Here is a 23,419-nt window from a genome sequence, read left to right as displayed (position 1 = left end):
ATAAACAAGGGTCAAGTTATTTTTATTGTTTTCATTTTTTTTGTGGTAATCAACATAATCTCAAAAATACTTTCGAATGATCTTGTATTGAACCTGGAACATTCCTTAAACAGTAACAAAAAAGTATGTGTGTGGAGATATGGAAGAAATGTACAAAGCAAATGATTGATTTCTTATATGCATTTTATTCGGAATATCTAAAGCTGAGCATTACTGAAATGAAATGATGGTATATAAGAATTCTATTACAATATCAATGTCTTTGAGATGATGACAATGAGAAAATCAATGGAGGAAAAATAAAAGTATGCCTCTTTTAAAGTTCTGTTTACACCAGTCACTGTGAATTCTTTAGAATGAAAAATCCCTTATTTTATAATTCCTAAAGTAGTTCATACTATAAATAAGGGGATCTGCCCTCTAGTCATCAAAATTTCACTCTTTATCTCAATCTGATCTGTCACAAGGTGGTGCATAACAAGGCTGCATTTTTGGCTTGTTTTATCGGATTATTCAGACCACTGAAACTTCAGTGCAGCATGAAGAATAATATAAATTCTCAGAGGCTGATTTTCTCTAAGGTTTGGTTTGTCATCCTAACCTCTGGAAGGGGTGGAGATGGGTTTTTTTCTGCTTTGTGACTCTGAAGGTCAGATCTTCAGTAAAAGCCATCTTAAGCACCAGCAGCAGGGACTGTTTAAGATTCTTATACTCATCACACATGCACATATAGAGAATCAGGTTCAAACAGCTGTTTAGAAAATACATGCATTCAGCTAAAAGTGCTACTATAAAACTTACCTCTGGAATCCGGTTATTCCACCACTTATTCTCTGCTGCAATTATTAAACAATTTAGACAAACATGCGATGGAAACCAGCATATAAAAAAGCCAGGACCACAGCTATGACCCACAAAGGCCTAAGATGCGTTCTCCTTTTGAGGTGTTTGACTCGTACCGCAATAGCCATGTATAAAGACATGATGATCAGGAAGGGGATGAAAAAGCCCACCATAAACCCAAATAAGCCCAGAGGCTTAACGATTTTTAAAAGTTCATCATTGAACACAAATTATTTTATGGCATAAAGGATGTTGCAGCCGATGGATGAAAGCCACACAATAATGCAAATGATTTTTGCTTTGACTAGAGTTTGTATTTTCTGAGCCCACACAACCATCCATGTGTATATAGGCATGATTGTTGTTAGCAGAAAAATGCTAGCAAATATGTTCAGCCTTGGCACAAAGCGAAGAAAGTTGCAAAAGTCTCTCTCACCAAATCCAGAGAAGAGATATACAACTTGGGTTTGCCAAGTTGAGGAACCAAATGGAGTTGACTGACATCCTCATTTTATAGCCAGTCATGAATATGACAAGCCCATTTCCAATGAGACCAATGAAGATGGCCAAAAACAATAACGAAAGAACAAATTTAAGGCTCAACATGACCTTATTTTGCATGGTGGAATATTTTATATAAATTATATACATTTTTACTTAAATATATTGATCAGCTGAGCAATCTGATGGCAAAGTTGTCACGAGGGTTCTCGTAGGTGTGTATGAACTGTTTGAGTTCGGAGGGGTGGACACCAGTTGGCGCAGTCGTGTGCGGGGTTAATGCACACGTTTGTCTTTTTACTGTTTGTTTGGATCTGGGGGATGTTTGGGTTTTGATTGTCGCACTAATGTTGGAATGTGTTCTTTAAAATCTTGTTTTTGACAAGATCTATTTTTTCTTACATGTCAAAATATCAAATGTTAATATGAGTGGATTGTCTCTCTCCACGTGGAATGTGAATGGGTTGGGGCACCCCATAAAAAGAAGGAAGATTATTTCTCTTCTTAAGCATAAGAAATATGATATATAGAGCAACATTGACACTTCACAGGATGTGTAAAAATCTTGGTCTTGGTCTAGTTGGTGTTTTAATGTATCCCTTTTGCAAAATCCTGAATTCCAACAAATGCTAAAGGCTGAAATCAGTGTCTATATGGAGACCAACTGGTCCTCAGTATCCTCTGTGGGCATGGCTTGGGAGGCACTTAAGGCGGTTCTTTGGGGTCGGATCATACAGTATGCCGCATTCACCAAAAAATCCAAAGCACAAGAACTCGTGGAATTAGAAGGGAATGTTAAAGGTGCCGAGGCAGAGCTGAAGCGCCGAATGTCGTCTAATGGCCTCAGAGAATTGACCCGATTGAAATACAGATATAATACTATTTTGTCGCAGAAGGTGGAGTGTTGGCTATTCAGGACAAGACAGTCATACTTTGAGTCAGGGGACAAAGCAGGGAAGCTTCTGGCTAGATATATAAAACAGAGAGAGTCTTTTTCTACTATTCCCTCAGTGAAATCTGCTGGTGGTGAAATATTTACCCCAACCACTGATATTAATAATGCTTTTAAAGAATTCTATCTTGATCTTTATAGTTCCACATCTTCGTCTACTGAAGAGGATACTAGAAACTTTGTGGAACCATTAGAACTTCCTAAACTGTCAGCTAAGCAAAAAATTCTCTTGATTCTGAGATAACCTTGGAGGAGCTTGGCGTGGTAATTAAGGCCTTGCCTACAGGCAAGGCTCCGGGGCCAGATGGTTTTGCCGCTGAAGGTTTTTAGATCTTATGCTACAGAACTAGCTCCACTTTTGCTAGTTTATACGGAATCATTTAAGAATGGAAAGCTTCTGCCAACCATGACACAAGCCCGAAGGACAAAGATCCAAGCAAGTGTAAGAGTTGCCATCCAATTTCCCTGATCCAGCTAAACGTTAAAATATTGTAAAAAATTAAGTAAAGTTATGACATCTCTTATACATATAGATCAGGTGGGGTTTATTCGGGGCTGTAGCTCTTCTGATAACATTGGACTTTTCATCAATATCATGTGGTCAGTGGCGAATGATCAGACTCCGGTCACTGCCATCTCACTTGATGCCAAAAAGGCATTTGATACAGTAGAATGGGATTATCTTTTTATGATTTTGGAAATGTACGGGTTCGGGAATACTTTTATTGGATGGATTAAGTTACTTTATAGACACCCGGTAGCGGCAGTACAAATAAATGGATTAATTTCAGATTATTTTACTCTGGATATGGGCACCTGGCAGGGTTGCCCTCTTTCCCCATTATTGTTCTGTCTTGCCCTGGAACCATTAGCAGCCGCGATAAGAAAGGAGGATGATTTTCCAGGGGTGATGGAGGGAGGTGTGGCGCCTAAGCTTTTGCTTTACGCAGATGATATTTTATTATTTGTCTCTGACCCCACTAGATCTATGCCTTGCCTCCACAGAATTATTAATTCCTTTTGTAAATTCTCAGGATACAGAGTTAATTGGTCTAAATCCGAAGCTTTGGTTCTTACAGCGTACTGCCTGGTAATGGCTTTTCAGCCGGGCACCTTCCAGTGGCCCAAACAGGGAATGAAGTATCTGGGTATTTTATTCCCAGCAAATTTGTGTGATTTAATTAGAGTTCATTTTGACCCTTTAATAAAAAGATTTTCGAGCGATGTGGGCAGGTGGGCTTCATTACATTTATCTATGATTGGGAAGGTTAGTGTTATTAAAATGAATTGTATTCCAGAATTCAACTACCTGCTACAATCTCTCCCTATAGATGTCTCCCTCTCTTATTTCAAGCAATAGCGAAGTCCTTCATTTGGAATGGTAAACGTCCCAGATTACATTCCAGTAAATTGCATAAGCCGATTGACAAAGGTGGGCTAGGCCTACCCAAGAATTTTGTTTTATTATTATGCATTCGGTCTCAGACATTTGGTTCATTGGTCGCTTCTAGAGAGAGCCCCTCCCTGGGTTTGTATTGAACAGGAAGTTCTTGCCCCTATTTCACCATTGCAAAGCCTTTCTATCAAACTAACCAGAGAAGTTAAGTTACACCCCGTTATCTCGCATATCTGGACAAAAGTGTCCAGACTGTTTAATTCTGACATTAATTTAAATGTTGCTTTGAGCTTATGGCTGAACCCAAAGTTATGTATTAATAAGTCCCCTTTCTGCTGGTCAGAGTGGATTGTGAGGGAGGTTAATACACTCGGTGACCTATATGAGAGTGGAGTGTTGAGATCCTTTGAAAGTATGGTTCAACATTTTGGGATTGGGACTCAGTTCTTTAGGTATTTACAGCTGCGCCACATGCACTGTACTATTTTTGGGAGTAGCATACACCCCACTAAAGCGGCAGATACTCTGGGAGTGGAGATTTCTGCTTTTGGAAAAGGTCATGAGGCATCAGTGTCTGGGGGATGGAGCTTCAACTTCTCCCAAGAGATTATGGGAGAAAGATTTAAACTTGGTATTGGAGGAGTGAGTGTGGGCTAGGATTCTAAAAAATGTCAAGTCTACATCTAGAGATGCAAGGGTGCGCCTTATGCAATTTAAGATTTTACATTGATTCTATTGGACCCCCTCTAGATTGTATAGGCTTGGTCTTAAATACACACACACCTGCTGGCGATGCCATGTTTTTTGGTGGTGTGTTAAGATCCAAGAATTTTTGGTTGAGGGTTCAGAGTTTTATGTGTGACATATTGGGCACTCAAATGTAATTTTGCCCCAGACTCTGTATTGTAGGTGATGGGGCGATCATTAATATATGGGATAAATGCATAAAAAATCGGGTCCTAGCCAGTGTTGTGATCGGCAGACAAATTATTCTTAGGGGATGGAAGTTGGCTGGAGCGCCTCATTTCAAGAGTGGTGCACAGAGACGGGGAGGGTAGCGGCATTCGAGGAAATGTCATGTAGAAGGATAGGCAACTTAGATTTATTTAATAAAAAATGGGGCAGCTATTTGGCCTTTTTGGAGGACTCTCGGGGAGGGGCAGTGGAGAGAGAAGTGCAGTTTTAAATATTTATGATAATTCATATATATATATATATATATATATATATATATATATATATATATATATTTCTTTTTTTCTTTATTTCTTTATTTAGTTTTTTCTTTCTTTTTTGTGTGTGTGTATATCTGTTGAGGGTCAGGGTGGGGCTTGGGATTGGGAGGGGGAAAGGGAATAATGGGGGTTAAATGCTGATTCTGTGAATATATGTTTTGCTTTTCTGTGTCAGTTGTGTAAATCAATAAAAAAAAGTTAATCAGAAAAAAAAATATATACCATACAAGCTGCAAAAAATAAATGTATGTTTCTCTAAATCAGTTCTTTTGTTCAAAATTTTGGACAAATTGAAACTATCTTTAAAACAGCATGTGCTTAAAAAAAGCATATTGAACTTTGTAATTTATAGTGCACAGATTAAACTCTTACTGATTTTCTCTTTTTCAGGTTTGTGTTGTCAAATCTCACAATAACTTCTTTGCATGTTTCTTGAAACTGTGCACTTCCACCGTAGATGCACAGGAGGGTCTGGATGGGACAGGCCTTTCTAAGGTAAATAGCCTCTTTGGTCTTAGTCTGTCTTCTGTCTGGTGGGTTTTTTCTCCCCAATTTTGGCATGCCCAATTCCCAATAAGCTCTAAGTCCTCATGGTGGCAGAGGACGAATCTCAGTTGCCTCCGTGTCTGAGACAGTCAATCCACACATTTTACCATGTGGCTTGTTGAGCGCGTTACCACAGAGACCTAGCGCTTGTGGAGGCTCATGCTATTCTCCACGGCATCCATGCACAACTCACCACGTGCCCCACCGAGAGCAAGAACCACATTATAGTGACCACAAGGAGGTTAACCCAATGTGACTCTACCCACCCTAGCAACCAGGCCAATTGGTTGCTTTGGAAGCCTGACTGGAGTCACTCAGCACGCCCTGGATTCGAACTTGCTACTTGAGGTGTGGTAGTCAGCGTATTTACTTGCTGAGCTACCCAGGCCCCCTTGGTCTGTCTTCTTGGTCTTGTTGACAAATTGTTGGTTTTATACCAGACTCAAAGCTGTTGCACTGAATCCCTATAGGCTGATTTGTTGTTGTTACTGATAAGGTTTTTAAATGTGGTGTCATCAGCATTCTTGATGATATGATTTTATCAAGTATATCAATACCTGTATCAGGTACTGCAGAGGGCAGTGGGCATGTGCCTACAATAGTGGTGTGCCACATGCACGCAGTCCTTTAGTCAAGTCATTTTTATTTGTATAGCGCTTTTCACAACACATATTCTTTCAAAGCAGCTTTACAGAAAATCATGCTTTAACAGAAAATTAATCTGTAATATATGTAAAGTATTAGAGTCATCATTGTGTAGTTTGATTAAAATATGACTGTAAATTGTGTATAAAAATAATTAAATAAATAATAATTGTGTTTAGAACCCATGTGAGCAAGCCAAGGTGACTGTGGCAAGAAACACAAAACTCCATAAGATGTTGGTTAGTGGAGAAAAATAACCCTGGGAGAAACAAGGCTCACTGTGGGGGCCAGTTCCTCTCTGGCTAAACAGCATGAATATAATGCCAATATTAGTTTCTTGTGTGTGTAGTGCAAGTCATGGTTTAAAAATTGTAAACTAAGTAAGTTTTAAGGGCCATTGTTTAAACAAAGATTTTGTATGAACTGTAAGATTAATGACTATGCCTTTGAAGTCCATCCTGGATTAACTGCAGAAGTTCTGAAAGTCCATTGTTAGTTGGCTGATGAAGGCTTTTGTTGGCAATTAAATTATAGTCTATGCATTCCTTTCAAGCGTGTATCCTATCAATAGACCAAGTTGATGCCGGCAAGTCATTTCGGTGAGGTTCGGTGGGGTCCATCCTAAATCCAAGGTTCAGGCAGTGGCATATGAAGTATCCCATGTTTTACGGTTGGAGTTGGTATCAATTCATCATCTAATATTTCTGTCGAAATTAATGAATATCTCTCTAAAACTGCTGTTAGATAAGCATTCACTCACCTCATTCACACTCTTCCACAAGCCGGCCGATCCTCTGTCCCGTTCATGAGTTGTTTGTGTCAAATTAGGTATTCGTCCATCATTTAGTTTAGTTCACCATCATCTGTTGGTCCTCGTTTGGTGTTGCATTATGAACTCACCATGTATTAAAATTAGTCTTATGTATAGTTTGTCTGAAGATTGTCCTTTCTTAAATGAAAAGGACCCCAATATTGCAAATTAAGTGAAAAAGTACACACACACAAAAAAGATTAGCCAGAATTTAAAATCTTATCTAAACTACGTATGTTAGTCTGTATGCAGAAAGGCACATCATTATATATATATATATATATATATATATATATATATATATATATATATATATATATATATATATATATATGTATATACAGTATATATGCACAGTGACTTCATATATATATATATATATATATATATATATATATATATATATATATATAATACAGTGTATATATGAGTAAAAATGAATAAAAGAGCATATAAAAAATTCCACCCAAAACAACTGATATTGAAATTATCTTTAACATACTTTAGTGCTTCAGGTCAAAATCAATAGTTAAGGACTATCAAAGGCAAATATAAAATTAATTTGACCAAGAAAGTAAAAATATGGGGACTAAGAAACCTTAAAAAACTAGTGCAAAAGCAACTAAACATTTAAGTTAAAATGCTAAAGTGAAAAAGCCAATAATCTTACCAGTTTTCTGATGTCTTTGATTGCTGAGTTAGTAAATAATAAACAAGTACTGGCTAGTAGATACTCCCTTACTGTAACTCACACACCGTGTCCTATCACTCTCTTAAATGTCCTTTTAAGGGTAAGTTAAGAGGAGTGGACACCACATTTAATTATTCACAGGCTCACAGCTAAAGAAAACACAGAAATTAACTGACTTAATTAATTGTGTGGGGAACTTGCGTATTCTTGGGGGTCTCGTTTAAAATCATGCAATCAAGTAAATAAGTCGTTTAACACCATTATTTTTAATGGTGTAGTAATGCATATATTTAATTTGACAATTTTCTAAAAAATTTGATCTCAGAGCAGCGCTGCTCCTTCCCTCCCCTTGATCTCTCTCTCTCGCTTTCTTGTTCACTCACTCACTCACTCACTCACTCACGTGCGCGCGTAAAATGGGAAATGTGCAGTCATTTGCACTCTTTGTACAGTGGAATTTAATCATCATCAAAGCTCACAAATGCAACATGTGAATGAAACATGAATACTAGCGAAGTGGTAGGTCTTAGTTTTCAGAAATTTGCCAGTCAGACACAAGTCAGTCAGACACTTGTGTATGCGCAAGACAAACTGTGTCCAGAAAATGATAAAAATCTTATTTTTTTTAATCAAAATGTCTTGATACTAAATGTGTCTATTGTGTGAAAGTTAAGTAAGATTAAAGAGGTACATGTGCAAAACAATTGATAAACGAGTAGATTTTTCAGGTGCTGTAATAAATTGGGAGAACAAGAAGACAGGGGTCTTTCCAGTCATCTTTCCATTACAGCAAGTGGTGTTTTGTTTCAGTTCATCTCTTGGAATAGTTTTAAGAACTATAATGGATGTGACAATTTAGTAGGTTTGGTCTTGGAGGACTAAATCTTCTACACTTCTGTAGAGCAAGTACGAGACTTGCTACGGCTAAACACACGGACATGCTTTGTCAAACATGAAAGACATGCTGATGCTACACAATTAGAAATACATACATACAATCCCCCATGAAGAAGAACTTGACAGGTGGTGCTGGGGAAGAGGAAGGTTTCAGACAAAAACTCTCGCAGTGCACTGCAGTGAAAACAGCTTACCTGCACCATGTAGAGTTTAATGACCGAAATTTAAGTAAATTTTTCTACAGCTATAGCATAATGCTTTGTTTATTTTACTGTACAAACACACACACATCAAACTTGGTACACTGTAAAAAAAAAAAAAATCCTGTTGCTCCACCCCCGTTGAGAATCCCTGAATTAGATTAACCAATTAATTTTAATTATGACTGAAATACCCAGATTAGATGTTTTTCAATTTATACTGCACCGTGAAAACAGACAACATTCATGCATTTTTGACACACTGACACTGTACCTTTGCTTTTATTCAGAATAAAGATCAGGGAAAATGAGATTGACTTAACATTAACAAAACAGCGAAAGGTAAAGAGTTGTAAAGGAATATGACAGCATGTTCCAAAGCAAATTATTTCTTAGCAGAAATGTGCACTCCATGAAGCTGTATACCCTTCTAAATAGACTAGTTTAGACCAGCATGAATTTCAATGTTCTTCCAAACTACATTATGCTGCAAAATAATAACATGAAATAATAAAGAAAGAAATCTCTGTCTAAATCTCAGTTTAAAGTTCAGTCATTTGCTCTGGTAACTGAATTAACTCCTTTTATATGGACAATCTTCCTTTTTATACAGTACATACAGTAGTTAATTCCAAAAATGAGTGAATCTAAATCTAATCTTGACTCAAATGATCTTCAGTCAAATCTGTCTCGAGCACCAGCAGCAGGGGCTGTTTAAGCTTCTCCTTATACTACTCACAAATGAACACATATAGAATGTGGTTCAAACTGCTGTTCAGAAAAGCCAGGCAGATAACTAATGATAATATAGGTCCTTCTGGAGCCCTATACTGATTCTCACTTGCACTTGTCACCCAAAAAATTAAACAAGGAAAGGAAACCAGCATATGAAAAAGGCCAGGATCACATATAGAATGACCCGGTAAGCCCTGAACTGCTTCACTTTTTGTAGGTGTTTGATCCGCACTCCAATAGCTATGTATGAAGATGCAGTTAACAGGAATGGGATCAGGAAGCCCACCATAAATGTACATGAGAGACTTGTAGTCAACTATGAAGAGAACCATCAGCAGCTGATGGATGAAAGCCACACAATAATGCAGATGATTCTGGCTTTGACCAGAGTTTATTCTGAGTCCGCACAGCCATCCATGTGCACAAGCATCGGCCCAGACTGATAGTTGGCAGAAAAAAAAAAATGCTTGCAAACATATTTAGATTTGTCATAAACCCGAAAAACTGTATCAAGAAGTCATGTACTGTACGTGCCAATTGCTAAACATCAAGCAAATGGCTATGACTGGGGTCAAGAGGTATATGAAGTCTGCAGTCGCCAAGTTGAGAAATTGAGTTTCCTAATTTACATGTACTTTGTGATAAAAAATAAACCTGAAATATCTCAATAATCAAAAATAATTATTTTATAAAATAATATATATAATTTTTAGTTGAGTTAATTTAACTAGTACTGAACTTCATTGCCCTCCACACATTTGACTGAAGTCAATTATTCCATGGATAAAAGAAAGTCATATGGGTTTGGAACAACATTAGGGTGAGTAAATGATGATAGAATTGTCCTTTTTGGGTGAACTATTTCTTTAAATCATTAAAATATAACATAGTAAAATAAGTATTGTAGCTAAATTAATATAAGTTTAGAAATATTCAAGGTATATGAATACATTAAAAAAAAAAAATAAAATAAAAAAAAAAAAAAAATTAACCTGGAATCTGTAAGCTGATTCTGCAATATTCACTTAATTAGCCATAAATACCTTCCCAAAAGCTGGCATAGATCATGAATTTTCAGTGTCTTTCAGTATATGGGTTTTACAACAAAAATGCAACAATTATTTGTTTGTTTCCTTTGGCAGACATAAAAATAACTTAATTTACAACAGTACCGAGTTATAACAAAGTGCACATGAAATCGTCCTGGTTACTTGCGTAACCTCCGTTCCCTGATGGAGGGAACGAGACGTTGTGTCGATGTAGTGACACTAGGGGTCACTCTTGGGAGCCCGAGACACCTCTGATAAAAGGCCAATGAAAATTGGCGAGTGGTATTTGCATGCCACTCCCCCAGACATACGGGGATAAAAGGAGCAGGTATGCAACCACTCATTCAGGTTTTATGCTGAGGAGCTGAGACAAGGTCCGGCCATTTCAGCAGGTAGTTCAGCATTGTGGCAGGAGGGACACAACGTCTCCTTCCCTCCATCAAGGAATGGAGGTTACACAAGTAACCATGACGTTCCCTATTTGTCACTCACTCGACGTTGTGTTGATGTAGTGACACTAGAGGTCCCTATAAGAGATGCCACAACTGGCTGAACTGTGTTACATGAACTGGCGGTGTGTGATGGGCAGACCACTGTGTGCCTCGTAGCCAGCGCACCAGGCCGACACGTAATCTCCCCCAACATAATTATGAGTGTCGAACGGCCCTTTGGGGACAAGTCGACTACCCAAGAGATAGAGACAGGCTAACCCAGTTGTGGCCTCATTTCCCCTTCTTTTTTTCCACTCCCTAAAAAAGAAGGGGGATTATCCGACTGGGCCACCAGGTCTAGTCAGGGGGTATCCCTCCCAAGGGGAGGACACCGCGGAGACCACACCTTGCCCAAAGAGAGGGGGGGATATTTAAGTGGAAAAATATGTCACCTGGTCTTGATGACCATGAGGAGAGTCTCAAGGTAGATCCAACCCAATGGTGGAGGAGTTACTACAAACGTGGAGACTGGGGCGGAGGGGCTCTGCCCAAGGAAGACGCAGTTTGCCAACAGGGAAACGAATTAGTGGAAGATATGCATCGCATGGGGTTACCTTACAGGGAACCACCACATGCGCAGCACCTACCCCAGAACAGGGCTCTTAGTTAGCACGTGTACTGGGCCGGCAGTGAGTCTCTCCGAAAATTCGACTGCCACAGGGCTCAGAGGAAGTCAACCAGGGAACATAGTTTGTGAACACTACTGGGAATTAATGGCGCACGTCTTCAGCTCAAAAGAGGTGGAAGGCACTATGTGCAAGTGATACACCCGGCCGGCTATCCCGGGCTTATCCGCTTGTACTGCGTGCCACTACCTGGGATGAAACTGGTTCCACCCGGAGGTTGTAGAACCTTGCAAAGGTGTTGGGTGTTGCCCGGCCTGCTGCTCTGCAAATGTCTGTTAGAGAGGCACCCCTGGCCAGGGCCCAGGAGGCCGCTACACCCCTGGTAGAATGGGCTCGTAGCCCTACCAGGGGCAGCATGTCCTGGGCGTGATATGCCATAGCTATGGCGTAAATGAGCCAGTGGGTGATCCTCTGCTTGGAGACAGCGCTTCCTTTCCGCTGTGCGCCAAAGCAGACAAAGAGCTGCTCAGAGATCCTAAAGCTCTGCGTGCAATCCAAATAGATGCGTAAAGCGTGCACCGGACACAGCAACGACAGGGCTGGGTCTGCCTCCTCCTGGGGCTGCACTCACAGGTTCACCACCTGATCCCTAAAAGGGGTCATGGGAACTTTGGGCACATAGCCCGGTCGGGGTCTCAGGATCACGTGAGAGTAGCCCGGACCGAACTCCAGGCACGTTTCGCTGACAGAGAACGCTTGCAGGTCTCCTACCCTCTTAATGGAAGTGAGCGCAGTTAGGAAGGCAGTCTTCGAGGAGAGTGCCTTAAGCTCAGCTGACTGTAAAAGCTCAAAGGGGGCTCTCTGTTCCCATGAGGGAACGAGGCGTGGTTTGGAGGGATTCAGCCTCCTGGTGCCTCTCAGGAACCTGATGATCAGGTCATGCTTCCCTAAGGACTTACCGTCGACTGCGTGGTGTGCTGCTATGGCGGCAACGTACACCTTCAAGGTGGAAGGGGACAGCCACCCTTCCAACCTCCCCTGCAGGAAGGAAAGCACTGATCCGACTACGCATCTCTGGGGGTCTTCCCGTCGGGAAGAACACCACTTAGCAAACAGATGCCACTTAAAGGCATACAGGTGCCTTGTAGAGGGGGCCCTAGTCTGAGTGATCGTGTCTACCACCGCGGATGGTAGACTACTTAGGTCGGGGGGGGGCTGTTGCGAGGAAGGTGAGGTTCAAGAACCACGTCTGGGTGGGCCAGTAGGGTGCTACCAGGACGACCTGCTCCTCGTCCTCCCTGACCTTGCACAGAGTCTGCGCTCACTGGGGGAAACGCATATTTGCGCAGGCCAGGGGGCCAGCTGTGTGTCAGCGCGTCTATGAGGAGGGGGGCCTCGGTCAGGGCGTTCCAGAGCGGGCAGTGGGAGGATTCTTGGGAGGTGAACAGGTCCACCTGTGCCTGTCCAAATTGACTCCAAATCAGCTGGACCACCTGAGGGTGGAGTCTCCATTCTCCCCTGAGGGTAACCTACTGTGCCAGCGTGTCTGCTGTAGTGTTGAGGTTGCCTGGGATGTGAGTGGCTTGCAGTGACTTGAAGTGCTGCTGGCTCCAGAGGAGGAGACGGTGGGTGAGTTGTGACATACAACGAGAGCGCAGACTGCTTTGGCAGTTGACATATGCTATCGTTGCCGTGTTGTCTGTCCGAACTAACGTGTGGGGTGGGGCCTCACGGCAGGGTGGAGCTCGAGGTGCCACACCATGTCTTGGCCGTGCTGAGTCTAGAGACATTGAAGCACTTATCTGGCTCCTTGTGACCACCCCCAGAACAGCCTGGGACAGGGGAGGAAGAGGCCTGTCCTCGTGACCCGTGGAGACTGTCACATCGGGGGCGGATATGTGCCACAGCTGGGCACTCAGGGGCAGGAAGACCACCGCTGGAGCACCAATACTGCAAGGAAAAACCCGTGGACAGTAGTTGTGATGACGACCGTGCACACTGGGTATGTGACCCAGGGAAGAAGGAAGACGCTCTTTTGCTGAACTTTTGGGTACCGCAGCCACTTGGGCATGCGGCAAAATCAAACAAAAAGGCAACAAAAGATTCTCCAACTGGCCCTCCACTGGGGGATGGAGTGGTCTTCTTACCAGCTCCAGGTGAGTGGGTTTCTTCGACCCTGGGTCGCCCGTCTCAGGGGCGCTTTGATGACCTCCGTGGGTTCTTAGCGGCCGACTGTGAGACGGGTGGCGTCTGCTTCCTGCGGTGGGCTCCACGCCGGGGCCGGGCTGAAGGGGCGGGCTGCGGCGGAGCCGGTGCAGTCACCGCAGGGGGATGCCCTTGGCGACGAGCAGACGGGGTAGCGGGATCTTGAGCCATGCCGGGGCAGGACATGCTGTATAGCCTCCATCTGCTGCTTCACCGTCGAGAACTGCTGGGCAAAGTCCTCGACGGTGTCGCCGAATAGGCCAGCCCTGGGAAATGGGGGCAACAAGGAACCGTGTCTTGTCGGCCTCACCCATCTCGACCAGGTTGAGCCAAAGGTGGCTATCCTGGACCACTAATGTGCACACCGTCCACCCGAGAGACCGAGCCGTGACCTTCGTCGCTTGGAGAGCGAGGTCGGTCGCCGAGCGCAGTTCCTGCATCAGATCTGGGGGGGAACTACCCTCGTGCAATTCTTTTAGCGCCTTGGCTTGGTGGACCTGCAGGAGAGCCATGGCGTGCAGGGCAGAGGCGGCTTGTCCAGCAGTGCTGTAGGCTTTAGCCATCAGGGTCGATGTGAACCTACAGGGCTTGGATGGGAGCTTTGGGCATCCGTGCCAGGTGGCGGTGCTCTGCGGGCATAGGTGCACCGCAAGCACCTTATCCACCGGGGGAATCGCCGTATAACTCTTGGCTGCCCCGCCATCAAGGGTAGTGAGGGCGGGGGAACTGAGGAATTGGGACCGGGCAGTAAAAGGTGCCCCCTATGATTTCGTCAGCTCCTCGTGCACTTCCGGGAAGAAAGGCACTGGAGCGGGGCGTGGCTGCTTTGAGCGGCGCCGCGAGCCCAGGAACAAATCATCGAGCCACAAGGGTTCAGGGGAGAGTGGAGGGTTCCACTCTCCACTCTCGGCAGGGAGCCGCTGGGGTGGCTTGCTTTCTTATGAAAGCAAGCCATGACCGCAACGTTGCCATGGTCATGTTCTCGCAGTGAGAACATGAACCATCCGCGAACGCTGCCTCCGTGTGGGTCGCGCCCAGCCACAAAAGACAGTGATCATGACTATCCAAAGTTGAGAGATAACGACCGCAAGCAGGAATAACACACAATCAGAAAGGTATCTTTAAAAAGACGCATCTTTAAAAAGACGTTCCGTGTGTGTCGCTCTGTTAGAGAAATATACTCTTTTAGAGAATTAAACTCTTTCAGAAAATATACTCTCTTTTTTCTGCCAAAGCGCCCAGGGGCGTTCTCTGCAGTGCACCAGTGCAGAGGAGGGAGAAGCCGCTGATATGCGCCGTCAGATCCACAAGAGGTGAATGAACAGTAGAAATTCAGCATGAAATGAGCATGACTGTTTGGCTCCGAAGAGAAAATCTGAATGAGTGGTTGCATACCAGCTCATTTTATACCCGTATGTCCGGGGGAGTGGCATGCAAATACCACTCGCCAATTTTCATTGGCCTTTTATCAAAGACCAGAGGTGTCTCGGGCTCCCAAGAGTGACCCCTAGTGTCACTACATCGACACAACGTCAAGTGAGTGACAGATAGGGAAGCACACTTCTTTGGAATGACTCTTATAACTTTACTTGTAATTGGGAACAAAATGGAAGATACAGGTTTAAAACATGAAGGATTACCATGCTCAAAGACAAGCATATCATGCATAATGTGAAAAGTACTTTGAATATACTTTCATTAAAGACCACTCTTTGCTATGCTGCTGGATTTTTATGCTGCATATCAGCGTTCACCCTCACACGGTTGAGTGCTGTGTTTCCCCTGGGCGCTTCGGCAGCCTGAGTCTGCAGGTGTTAAAAGAGTATATTAGAAAGAGTATATTTCCTTCTAAAAGAGCTTGCGCAAATGCTTGGCAACTTTTTAAAGATCTCCCATCCCCCAGCACGCTCATTCTGTCCGGACGAGCTGTCGAGCGATGCAGGCGGTCTGCCTCAGGGCGGGTTTAATGTGTCGTTTGCGGCTCACAATGAGGATGAGCTTTTGGTCGCGGCATCGGAGGGTGGGCTTCTGCTATCAGAAGCGGATGAATCTTCTGAGCTCCTGCCCACGGGTGGTAGAGCACAGGATGAGTCGGACGCTGAGATGGCAGCCATGCTTTCCCAGGCGGCTGCGAACATCGGGCTAAAGTGGAACCCTCCACCCTGCCCTGAGCGTTCACGGCTGGATGATTGGTTTCTGGGCTCGAAGCGTGACTCACGGCCGTGCCCCGCCTTTCTTCCCGGAGGTGCACGAGGAGCTAACGAAGTCATGGAAGGCAACTTTTACTGTCCATACACGTTTCACGGGCTCGTCCACTCTGACTACCCTCAACGGCGGAGCGGCTAAGCAATATGTCAAGCTTCCCCAGGTAGAGCGCGCAGTAACGGTGCATTTATGCCTGCAGGGTGCAGCCACCTGGCGTGACTGACCAAGGCTCCCTTCCAAGGCCTGTAAGTTCTCTTCTTCTTTAATGATGAAGGCTTACAAGGCCGTGGATCAGGCCGCTTCTGCCCTGCATGCCATGGCCATCCTGCAGGTCCACCAGGCCAAGGCACTAAAAGACCTGCACGAGGGTAGGACCGACCCAGGGCTGATGCAGGAACTGCACACTGCGACCGACCTCGCCTTACATGCGACAAAGGTCACGGTGCGCACCCTGGGGCGGAAGATGTCCGTGCTTGTGGTCCAAGAGTGACACCTGTGGCTCAACCTTGCAGAGATGCGTGATGCCAAGAAACTCCATTTCCTTGATGCACCCATCTCCCAAGGGGGTCTTTTTGGCGACACCGAGGATTTCACCCATTAGTTCTTGACGGTGAAAAAGCAGACAGAGGCAATTAAACACATCCTGCCATAGTGTGACCCAGCTGCCTTCAGGCCACCGAGGTCCCACACCCCATCTGCTTCTCACCAGAGCCGTTCCCCTGTGGTGCCGGCCCCGGCTCCTGTACCATTGGAGCCCAAAAGCCGGCCTCAGAGAAAAAGATCCTCCCACGGGAAGTCGGCTCCACCTGCCCATCAGTCGGCCCCCAAGAACCCCAGACGGGCTTCGAGGCAGTCCTGACATGGCCCGCCCAGGGGTGGTAGACATGATCACTCAGGCAAGGGCCCCCTCTACGAGGTGGCTGTATGCCTTGAAGTGGCGTCTTTTCACTAACTGGTGTTCTTCCTGTGGGGAAGACCCACAGAGATGCGCCATCAGGTCTGTGCTGTCTTTTCTTCAGGAAGGGCTGGAGAGACAGCTGTCTCCCTCTACCCTGAAAGTGTATGTGGCTGCCATAGCAGCTCACCACGATACACTGGACGGCAGTCCCTTATGACAGCGTGACCTGATCAACAGGTTCCTCAAAGGCGCAAGGAGATTGAATCCTCCTAGACCACGCCCGATCCCCTCTTGGGATCTCTCTGTGGTCCTACCTGCCCTACAGAGACCCCTGTTTGAGCCCCTGGAGCAGGTCGAGCTCAGCACTCTGTCTTTGAAGATGGCCCTCCTGGTGGCGCTCACTTTAGATGCTCAGAGCAGCTCTTTTTCTGTTTTGGAGGACAGCAGAAGGGGAAAGCTGTCTCCAAGCAGAGGTTGGCCCATTGGATTGTGGATGCCATTTCTCTCGCATACCAGTCTCAGGACTTGCCGTGCCCCTTGGGGGTCCGGGCGCACTTCACTAGAGGTGTTGCGTCCTCCTGGGCACTGGCAAGGGGGGCCTCTCTAGCAGACATACTGTAGGCAGAGCTGTAGGTTGGGCTATGCCCAATACCTTTTGCGAGGTTTTATAATCTACGCATAGACCCAGTTTTGACCCAAGTGTTACACGGTAACAGCAGGTAGATAGGGCGGCCGGTTGGGTGTACCGCTTGCATTGTGCCTTTTTCCTTTTTCAAAGGTGATAATGTGTGCTTTTTGTCCACAACAGTTCCCCACACCGGTGAACTCCGGATGCCTCTTTAATTCTTTAGCACTGTCCGGTGATGAACTTGGCAGGGGAGTAATGCCACCAGGCCCAGTACTCGTGGTATTCCCCTTTTCAGGTGAGCCCGTGTGCTTTTAGCTCAGTGCTCCATGCGTGGTGATTCCCCTTTGGTAATCCCGTATGATGAGTTTCCACTGTTCGGTTTCCCCCTTAGGTGAAACCTGTGTTTCCCCTCGTCAGAGCTTTCCCTGTCTCGGCCACTGTGCTGCGTACCCTCTCTGTAGATAGGGTCCTCCTGTGGTATCATTCCTCATTGATAAGTCCATGTGAGGTATGCTCCACATGTTAACCTCCCTCTGGCAGGATGTGGTCTCTGTAGTGCTCTCTTTCTTGGAGAGGGTAGAGCACTTCCCAGCACTATTCTAGAAAGTGCTCTGCAGGAGATTGCTTAACAGCAAATTAAGAAAGGCACCGCCGGTAGCCTACTTGGGTAAGTGCCTTCTCCCCCCTTAACGGGACTAGGGAGATGATTTACCTAACTCACTGGAAGGTCATGACATGTTTGAGCGCTCGCAGCTTGCCGTGTCCACTCTTCCGTGCCTCGTGACATGGTTCAGCGCCTGCTGCATTTCCTATAGGAACCCCTGGTGTCACTACATCGACACAATGTCGAGTGAGTGACAGACAGGGAACATCTTGGTTACTGATGTAACCTCTGTTCCCTGATGGAGGGAACGAGACATTGTGTCCCTCCTGCCGCGACGCTGAACCAGCCGCTGACATGGCCGGGACTCTCTATTGGATCCTCAGCATAAATCTGAATGAGTGATGCACGCCATCTCTTTTTATAACCGTATGTCCGTGGTGGAGAGTGGCATGCAAATTCCACTCGCCAATTTTCATTGGCCTTTTCTATTTTAAGCAAAGGTGATTGGGGATCTCAAGATTGAACCCCTAGTGTCACTACATTGACACAACGTCTCGTTCCCTCCATCAGGGAACAGAGGTTACATCAGTAACCAAGACGTTTTCATCAAATGGCTCCCGAAATGACAAAAACCACTCATTTTTACCTGTGAGTCTAGTTAAAACTTGTAAAGAAAAAACGACATCGAAGGACTAAAATATTTAGACATATGTGCAGTATGTATGCTGCTTTTGTTTTCACAACTGCAAGCACATCCTGCTGACAGCTACTCCTCTCAAAATTGAAAGGTCAAGTTGAGTGTACTGCATCCATTAATGCAGGGTGCTCAGGTTATACATGCCAAATGTTATCAAATGGTTTAGTTCTCTCATGCCCTGATTTAATCTTATCTTTTAATAAATTTGCTGTACTAAACTATAGAGACATTCAATTAATAAAATGTTGTAATATATTACAAATTATACAGATGAAGACTTAAATGTTCTTGGTCCTTTGTAAAAATTATGCTCTTTTACTCAATTTGAGCCATTCCTGCAATACTCTTCTGTTTATTTATGGATGAATAAGATTTTTATTTTTTATTTTTTTATTTTTTATAAATAAGAAAAATAAATTCATAGTTTTCCACTTGTATCATTTAAACAGATTCCTTTCCTTTTTTTTTCCCTCTTGATAAGAAAGCATCTCTTATGTTCATGCAAGAGTTCTTTTAGATCAAATTCAGTTTAAGATTAATGCCTTACAATCTTCAGTAAGCAAGCCAAAGGTAAAAGATTCAAGAAAAATCTACAAGATGTTTAAAAAGGTTGAGGAAGAAACCTTGTGAGGAACCAAAACACATTTTATACAAAGCATACACGCACACTATGCATTTGTTCAGCAAACAAAAGTGTTGTAGTGCACGATGTAGGTTTACACTTAACGCTACCCCATAAGAAAATCTATTGGCTTATACAGTCAGTTTAGGTTAAGAAGTTAAGTTAAAAAATTAACTTGTAATAAATTAGTCAAATTCATATTTGATTGACATTTCATTTATTTAAACATCCATTTTTATTCAATCACTTTGAGAATGATGATTTGTGAGGTCTTACAAGATACATTACCATTCAGCAGTTTGAAAACACTAAGACATTTGTGGTTTGGAAAGAAATTGATGCCTCTGTTCACCAGGGATGCATTAGATTGATAAAAAATGAAAACATTAGTAATGTACCATTACAATTTTACATTTTTAAAATTAATACTGTATTCAAAGGGATAGTTCACCAAAAAATGAAAATTCTCTCATCATTTACTCACCCTCTTGCCATCCCAGATGTGTATGACTTTCTTCTGCAGAACACAAACAAAGATTTTTAGGAGAATGTCTCAGCTTTCTAGGTCCATACAATGCAGGTATCACATAAAAGAAAAAAAGAAAAAAGTAATCCATATGACTCCAGTGGTTAAATCCATATCTTCAGAAACAATATAATTCATATGGATGAGAAAAAAGTCTTTTTTTTTTATATACTCAAATTTTCACTATCATTTCATTTTACATCTCAAAGTCACATGTGGTATCCTGTTTAGTTTCACTTCAACATCTGTAAGTGAAAGTTAAAGTGGAGATTTAGAGTAAAAAAAGGACTTAAATATTGATCTGTTTCTCACCCACTCCACTGTAAAAAAAAAAATTACCTACTTCAACTTAAAAACAAGTTTAACTGCTGCCATTAGCAGATGCTAATGGCGGGAGGTGTGGCGCATAAGCTTTTGCTTTAAGCAGATGATATTTTATTATTCGTCTCCGACCCTACTAGATCTATGCCTCGGGATACAGGGTTATTTGGTCTAAATCTGAAGCTTTGTCTCTGACAGCGTACTGCCCGGTAACGGCTTTTCAGCCGGGCACCTCCTAGTGGCCCAAACAGGGCATTAAGTATTTGGGTATTTTATTACCAGCAAATTTGTGTGATTTAGTTAGAGTTAATTTTGACCCTTTAATGAAAAGGTTTTTGAGTGATGTGGGCAGGTGGGCTTCATTACATATATCAATGACTGGGAAGGTTAATATTATTAAAACGAATTGTTTTACAAAATTCAGCTACCTGCTACAGTCTCTCCCTATAGATGTCCCCCTCTCTTATTTCAAGCAATTTCATAGCATAGCGAAGTCCTTCATTTGGAATGGTAAACGTCCCAGATTACATTTCAGTAAATTGTATAGGCCGACTGACATGATTTTGTTTTATTATTATGCATTCGGTCTCAGACATTTGGCTCATTGTTCACTTCCACCTGAGAGATCCCCTCCCTGGTTTTGTACTGAACAGGAAGTTCTTGCCCCTATTTCGCCATTGCAAAGTCTTTCTGTCAAACTAACTGGAGAAGTTAAGTTACACCCCGTTATCTCACATTTGCACTCGGTATGGACAAAAGTGTCCAGAGTGTTTAATTCGAACATTTATTTAAATGTTGCCTCGAGCATATGGCTGAACCCAAAGTTATGTATTAATAAGTCCCCTTTCTGCTGGTCAGAGTGGATTGTGAGGGAGGTTACTACACTCGGTGACCTATATGAGAGTGGTGTGTTGATATCCTTTGAAAATTTGGTTCAACATGTGGGATTCCCAGATCTCAGTTCTTTAGGTATTTACAGCTGTGCCAACTGCTCTGTACTATTTTTGGGAGTAGCACACACCCCCCTAAAGCAGCAGATACTCTGGGAATGGTGATTACTGCTTTTGGAAAAGGTCATGAGGCCTCAGTGTATTACTCCCTGCTAATTCAGAGTCTGGGGGACGGAGCTTTAACTTCTCTCAAGAGATTATGGGAGAAAGATTTAAACTTGGTATTGGAGGAGTGAGTGTGGGCTAGGATTCTAAAAAATGCAATCTAGAATGCAATTCAAGATTTTACATCGATTCTATTGGACCCCTTCTAGATTTTATAGACTTGGTCTTAAAGACACACCCACCTGCTGGCGATGCCAATCAGAAGATGGAGACACAACCCATGTTTTTTGGTGGTGTGTTAAGATTCAAGAATTTTGGTTGAAGGTTCAGAGTTTTATGTGTGACGTATTGGGCACTCAAATTTCTATTTGCCCCAGACTCTGTATTTTAGGCGATGGGGCGGTCATCAATATAGGGGACAGGCACATAAAAAACTGGGTTCTAACCAGTGTTATGATCAGCAGACAGATTGTTTTAAGGGGATGGACGTCATTTCAAGAGTGGTGCACAGAGATGGGGAGGGTGGCGGCTTTCGAGGAAGTGTCATGTAGAAGGCTAGGGAACTTGGATTCGTTTGATGGGAAATGGGGCAGCTATTTGGCATTCTTGGAGGGCTCTCGGGGAGGGGCAGTGGAGAGAGAGGTATAGTTTTAAATGTGTGTGAATATATATATATATATATGTAAATGTTGATTCTGTGAATATATGTTTTGCTTTTCTTTGTTAACTGTATGAATCAATAAAAACTGTTATTCTGAATTATTTTTTTAAGTCAAATCAAAGTAGCTGTACAAGTTATTTAAACTGATTATTTTAAATCTTGTCTAGCTTTGGATTGATCTTTGTAAGTGGATATGTCTTAACAGTACTAGTTGTTTCAACTTAGCAAAGTAAGTAGTCAAGTCAAGTCAAGTCACTTTTATTTGTATAGCGCCTTACAGAAGATCAAGCATTAACAGAAGATAAAACTGTAAAATCTATAATGTCTTAGTCATCATTGTGTAGTTTGATAAAATACGATTGTGAATTGTTTAAAATAAGTAATTAAATAATAATTGTATTCATAACCCCAGTGAGCAAGCCGAAGGTGAAATAAAAAAAAGTTATGATTTACTAACATGCATTCTGTTCACTTGTCATGATAAGTGGTTTTAACTTATTTATTTCAGTTAAAAGGAAGTCTTAACATTACTTTTCTTGTTATGATAACATATACTTTTTAGTGTTTTAAATGTATAGATCATAGTTATATAAACAATAACACCACCACTTTATGATGCAACATCGAGATTTTATTTTCATTTAAAAGATCATACACAGGTTTTAAAAAAGTTTGATACAAAACCTGCCTGTGCATGTGTTAGTGAGTGAATAGAACAGAAACAGAAACAGAAATAAGAAACAGTCATAAAAATGTGTCTGAACATATCAGGAAGACTTTCCTCATGGAAAATTGGAAATAAGCTAAAAAAATCATTCAATAAATGTCGGTTTTAGTTCTTTGGTCTTTCTTGCACATGTAAGTGTTTGAATGTGCATGAGTGATTGCATTTAAGTGAGAGTGTTAATGTGTGTATTCGAGTTGTGTTTAAAGGATTAGTTCACCAAAAATGAAAATTCTCTCATGATTGACTCACCTTTAAACCATCCTAGATGTGTATGTCTTTCCTTCATCAGCAGAACCTAAATTAAGATTTTTATAAGCACATTTCAGCTCTGTATGTCTATACAATGCAAGGAAATGGCTACCAAACTTTGATGGTCTAAAAGACACATTTAAGGCCAGATAAGTTCTTATTCATTCTTTGTTCAGGGGTAAAATAAGTTCAAAACAGTTGTGCAACAGTATACTGTTTACGAACATTCACATACCACCGTTAATTATTAAAAAAAAAAAAAAAAAAAAATATATATATATATATAAAATATATATATATATATATTTTTTTTATAAAAAATAATTAACGGTGGTATGTGAATATATATATATATGAACCCCTGACCTTCTGATCAGTAACCCAAAGCCTTAACCGCTGAGCTACCACTCAGTGGTAGCTCAGCGGTTAAGGCTCTGAGTTACTGATCAGAAGGTCAGGGGTT

At 42.6% G+C, this 23,419-nt stretch overlaps 2 pseudogenes; both read right to left on the bottom strand.

The window, feature by feature from the left end:
- Positions 1–486: 486 nt before the first annotated feature.
- Positions 487–5,488, bottom strand: LOC127429631 (C3a anaphylatoxin chemotactic receptor-like; annotated as a pseudogene).
- Positions 5,489–9,370: 3,882 nt separating this feature from the next.
- On the bottom strand, positions 9,371–9,929 carry LOC127429630 (prostaglandin D2 receptor 2-like; annotated as a pseudogene).
- Positions 9,930–23,419: the final 13,490 nt, after the last annotated feature.

This window comes from Myxocyprinus asiaticus, chromosome 39, assembly GCF_019703515.2.
Source record: "Myxocyprinus asiaticus isolate MX2 ecotype Aquarium Trade chromosome 39, UBuf_Myxa_2, whole genome shotgun sequence".
Taxonomy (NCBI): Eukaryota; Metazoa; Chordata; class Actinopteri; order Cypriniformes; family Catostomidae; genus Myxocyprinus; species Myxocyprinus asiaticus.
Note: the sequence above shows the minus strand (reverse complement) of the source record. Positions and strands in the feature narration are given on the sequence as shown.